A 6,000-nucleotide genomic window follows, 5' to 3' on the forward strand; every position below is an offset into this window, starting at 1 on the left:
ACCAAGGAGATACTAAAAACTTTTGGAATGGAAGATTCAAGACCAGTGAGTACACTTATGTCTATAGGACATTAGTTATCTAAAAATGATGAATCTACTAATGTGAACCAAACATTATACAAATCAATGATTGGAAAATTACAATATGGTGTTCATAGAAGACCAGATATTGCATTAGTTGTTGGGATAGTTGCAATATTTTAAGAAAATCCTAAGGATAATCACATGATGGTATTGAAAAGGATATTGAGATATCTAAAAGGTACATAAGAGTATGGATTGTATTACAAGAGAAGTGAAAGGTTTGAACTAAAGGTATTCACTGACTCTGATTAGGAAGGAAATATAGATGACAAAAAAAGAACTAGTCGAGGTGCATTCTTTCTAGGAAAGAGATTAGTGTCATGGACAAGAAAGAAAGAAAATCATATTTCCTAATCAATAGTTGAAGCCAAGTATGTGGAAGTTGTAGTGAACTAATCAAACACTATGTGGATCAAACAATTGTTGAAGAGAATGAAGAAGAAATTATAAATCCATTGGCTATCTATTGTGATAACACAAGTGTTATTAACATTTCAAAAAATCTAGTGATGCACACTAAAATAAAGCACATTTCTATCAAATATCACTACTTGAGGGAGTTTGTTCAAGACAAAGAAGTGAAGTTAGAACGTGTGAACACCAAAGAAAAAATTGTTGACATATTCACTAAAGCCTTACCTAAAGATTCTCATCAATATCTTAGAGGTAAATTAGGGGTAGTTCCCCTAAACAAAGAAACTTAAGGAAATAAGGTGCATTGCATCAAATGTGTTAATATAAATACCTTACACATTGATGCAAAATAGTTCTATTTTAGGAGATGCCTAAGGTAGTGAAATTAAGAAGAAGATCAATGTAATAGATTAGTCATAGAAAAGTGACAAAATTCAGCCAGAAATGCAAAAATCTACATAATCTAGATGTATGAAGTAATTAAAGCCAAGAAAACTAAGTGTCTTTGACATTATTGTCAAAGAGGGACAAATGTACTAAAGAGGGAGTGATATACTAATGTGGGAGAAATGTACTATAGAGAGAATCATTGAAGAAGAAAGAGGGAGAGATGTACCCAAGAGAGAGAAAATTAGAAAAGAGAATGAAGAATGCTACAAAATGATAGAGGGAGTTTCTAAACTTAATAGTGAAAATATTTTGGATTGCATGGTAACAAATAGGGAGATTGTATTCCTATATTGTAAGATGTATTGAGGTTTTTTTATCAATTCCAAAGAGGGAGATTTTTGGAAAGTACAAATTGGAATAATTATTGTTTTGTCATGGATGTCAAATCTACTGATAAGACATATTTCTATCTGATCAAAATATCACATCTATTTTGATTGGTGAAGAGGATTTGAAAGATTTCTCATAACAATAGCACCTAAGAGGAAAGGTTGAGTTATGAATAGGAAGTTACACTAGACATTTGATTAGTTAGAATCTGATAAGACAAAATGATTGTTTATATCATTAATGTAAAGCTTAACCATACAATAGATTAAAGTATAAGGAATGTCGAGTGATGCTAGTGCCAACCAAGCTACAGTAAGTGTCAAGAAAATTTAGTGTTGACCAAGAATTAGTATCACTTGAGTAAGCTAGTTGATGCCAAGCCAAGAAGCTTTATAGTGACTGAGTAATTAAGTGATGACCAAGTGCCAAAACTTAGTTATTGCTGAAAAATAGTATTTTGAATGTATTTGAGGAATTGTGAGGTCCATCTGACTTAGTTGATTTCTTAGGATATTTAAATCATGTTGAAGGTAAGATTGATGATTTGGATCATTATATTTAAGGAGAGGATTAGGTGGAATACCTAAGATCAAATTCAATGGATGAGAAGTTTCTAGAAAAGAAGGAAGATGGATACATACAATGAATCTGATGAAACAGAATGCAAACCCTAAGATTGATAGTGATTATTGAAAATTTAAAAATGATAATTACCTATATAACAAGGTGAACATGAAAAATATTTGTGTGTGTGTGTGTGTGTGTGTGTGTGTGTGTGTGTGTGTGTGTGTGTGTGTGTGTGTGTGTGTGTGTGTGTGTGTGTGTGTGTGTGTGTGTGTGTGTGTGTGTGTGTGTGTGTGAGAGAGAGAGAGAGAGAGAGAGAGAGAGAGATTGTGTGTGTGTGTGTGGATGCATGTGAAGCCCTACAATCAGAACAAATAAACTATTTGTAGAAGGAGATCAAGAGAAATCTAGTACAAGACTATATGCATATGTGAAAATGTTTCCAATATGAGGGAACAATGTTGTTAATATTCATAAGTTTATCAAAGTATTAGACTTGAGTTTGATGAGAAGGATAATGATTGCTCGAAGTGTTTCTAAGCAAGTTAAGAGACAAAATTGACAAAGGGACTTATCAAAGATTAGTACATGGATTGAATAATGATCTGAACCTACAAAAGTGAGTTGTAAAAAAATAGATCAAAACCCTACTATTTTCTTTCTAATAATTGTAAACAGTTTGTATTAAAATCATTTTAATAGAGGTTGACCTAATAGTCATTTTAAGGACTTAATAGCCTATGTAAATACTTTAGAACTGTGACATTCTAAATGGAATGATCAAAGTCCTCTAATAAGGCCACTCCTAATAGGGTGATTAAATCCTCTAACCAAGTCACATTTAACAGTGTGTATTGCAACCTTTAATAGGGTTGGCTCCTAATAGAGCTCACTTCAAAAGAGTGAAAAAAGTGGTGACATGATGGTGGTTTTTCCCAAATTGGGTTTCCACATAAAATCCTAGTGTCAAACGTGTGTTGAATGTTTTATGATGTTTTACATTTGATAAAGTTTACATTCATTAAGTATGTTGTGTTTAATAGTACAATAGAGACCAAGCAACAACAAGATAAGAAAAATAGTGATTGTTTAAATGCTTAATTGTTCAAATTGTATTTATGGACCTTGAGTAACTAATTCATCCACTCCCCCCCTCTCAGTTATTCTAAACATTTCTAACAATAACTTAGTTTTAAAACCAAATCCCTATCAATAAAAAATGAAATTTAATTAATCATATCATCTTACTTATCCCCTCTAAATTCTCACAATATATCCTCTCACCTATTAAAGACCATCCACTTGCATTAACAACAAATCCTACACAATCACATTCACTATCATATTTCTTTAATCATCACCAATAGGAATTTTCCTTGAAACAAACCTATTGATCATAATTTGATGTTTATTATCCTCAAAAAATACTAGACTTCACCCACACTTTCCACAAACAATTCAATCCTAAACTATAACATTGGATTCAACATTATTTGCTGATATCATATGACAATCATTCCATTATTGTAAATAGTTAACAATCAAACCTCACCTTGGCCCAAAACCTTCTCCAAGATATGTTTCATATAAAATAATATATAATGCACCTTCTAGATTTATCATAACACTCATCACCTTCATGCAAAAAATGGAGAGAGTGAGAGGGAGAGGTCAGGGGAGCGGACAGGAAGCATCTGTTCAAAATTCAATCCTAGTTTTGGGCGGGAGTCTTTAGGGAGGAGGATCTTAGAAACCAGGTATGAAGGAGGGTTTTCAAGAAGAGTGTGGAGAGGCACAAAATGGGGATGGGGACCTACGTGCTAATGGTGAAGTCTAGATCAAGCCAAAAATGCAACCCAATGTGGTTAGGCCAGGGAATCTTCCAGTAAAATGGGCCTCTCTCTTTGGTGTCAAACCATCTGGTAAGTCATCTTTCCCTCTGGTTAAGATTGTATCAAGTCTGGAAAAGGGATCGTGCACAATTGCTATTCCAAATGAATTAGTTGATCATAGCATAGCTTCGATGGCATCCACACTAGTTGTAAATTTTATTGGTCAGAGACCAAACATTGTTGTGGTGTGGTCCTTCACCTTGAAGAAATGGCATCTTAAAGGTTAGTTCAGCATTACTGTGATGACAAAGGGGTTTCTCTCTTTTGACTTTACCTATAATGAGGACATGGCTAATATTCTATGTGAAGGGCCCTGGAGTATATGATGAGTAACTCTAGTGTTGCAAAAATGGTCTTCAAAATTGGACTTAAATGAATCTTTTTTTCAGCAAGCTCTAGTAGGGGTTAAACTCCCTAAGCTACCCTTGGAATTCTGGAATGAGGATTATTTTATGGGTGTGGCTAGTTCCTTTGGAGAACTATTATCAATTGATCCTATTACTACTTCTAAGAGCAAACTTACCTATGCAAGGATATGCATAGGAGTAAGGGAAGGGGATGATATGCTGAAAGTGGTGTGCTTCGAGTCTAAGCTTGGCACTCACATATAGTAGATGGACTATGAGAGAATGCCTTTTGGTTGCTATCATTGTTTTAAGACTAGACATAAGGCTTTTCAATGTCCAAAAGCGAAGATGGATAAGAAGAAGAAGTCTCTCCCTTCCTCTTATCTCAATAGGGACAAGAAAATTTGGAAGAGGAAGACCACCAACATGGGCCACAAGGTTGATCCTATTATGGTTGGTCAGAAGGTTGGAGAAGTTAAGAAGGATGTTACACATAAGCCAGCACCTTCTACCACAATAGCTTTGACCAAAGATAAGAAGGATTTTCCCCATTTTGAAATGCATGCCCAGAAAACTTCAAATGGTGAAGTATCTGCAGATTTAAAGGAAAAGCCAGAGGCAAATGCCCTAGAAGGAAACCAAGTTGACTTTCATGAGTTATAAGACTCTTAGATTGTGGAAGGGGTGGCATATTTGCAACAAGTAAAGCCTATGGTTAAATATTGCAAGTGAGCGCCTTAGCAGATTATGAAGGAAGCAGATATGGAAGGGATCCCTGAGTCTGAAGGGAGAAGTGTTTTGGCCACCAAAGATGAAGAAAAGGATAGAGTTAATAAGGATATAATTATCTATCAAGGCCCAAAGGATAATTTTGTTTTTTCTAGAGTAGGAGTTGAAAGTGTTGTGGAGAATGAGAAAGAAGTTCTGGTGAGGGTGCTCGATGATTGGGAGGATCCTCCTGGAACTCCAAAGAAAGCTCAAATATTATCTAGGTCTTTGGACTCTATTTTGGAAAGAGAAGCTTTTCTTTCCCCTATGTCTAGGAAGAAATTTTTTAGAGAACCCTCTTTGGCCTCTCCGGTGGAGACTAGAAGTAGCTGCAAACTAGATGTGGGAATAGTGGCTAGAAAAGGTAGAAAAATAGAGAAGCAAACCAGAGAGGAGGAGACCAGAAGATGCTTGGTGAATGGGCGAAAGAGGACTCTTCAAGAGTGTTCCAAGAATGGAAAATTAAGATCATATCATGGAATATAAGGTGCTTAAATAGAGCCCACAAATAGGAAATTATAAGGAATTTGATCAAAGATCAAAGACCTAATATTTTGATGATCCAAGAAACTAAGATGAAAAAGGAATCTCTAACGAAAATTAAGTTTAGTAGCATGATGAGTGGAGAGGCTTCGGATGTAGAGGGTGCCTCTGGTGGTCTGTTGACCCTATTTAATACCAAGCATTTTAGAGTTTAAGTAGTGTTTAATGAGGGTAATATTCTTCTCTGTCATATTCATCATATTCAATCAAATGAAAATTGGGTTTTTTTGAATTTATATGCTCCTAACAATAAAAGAGATCAAAAAAATCATTAGAGTAAAGTAGGAAACCTGGTGCAAAGTAGTAATTTAAAGAAAGGCATCATTATGGGATATTTCAACACTCCTCTTCTAGATGGGGAGAAGAGGGGTGGTCTGATCCCAAACTAGGAAAGTAAAGTGGACCTCTCTAGCTTCATCAATGGTTTGGCTTTTCTGGATCTGGATCTTATGGGAGGTGCCTTTGCTTGGTCAAAAAAATGCTTGGGGTAGGATTGCATCCAGTTCAGATTGGACAAAGCTTTAATCTTCCCTGATTGGTTGAAGTTTTTCTCTTGTAGCTTAGCTCTCCTACCTAGAGTGGGATCTTATCATTCTCCTATCTCCCTC

This window comes from Cupressus sempervirens, chromosome 6, assembly GCF_028749045.1.
Source record: "Cupressus sempervirens isolate cs-2001-9-10 chromosome 6, ASM2874904v1, whole genome shotgun sequence".
Taxonomy (NCBI): domain Eukaryota; kingdom Viridiplantae; phylum Streptophyta; class Pinopsida; order Cupressales; family Cupressaceae; genus Cupressus; species Cupressus sempervirens.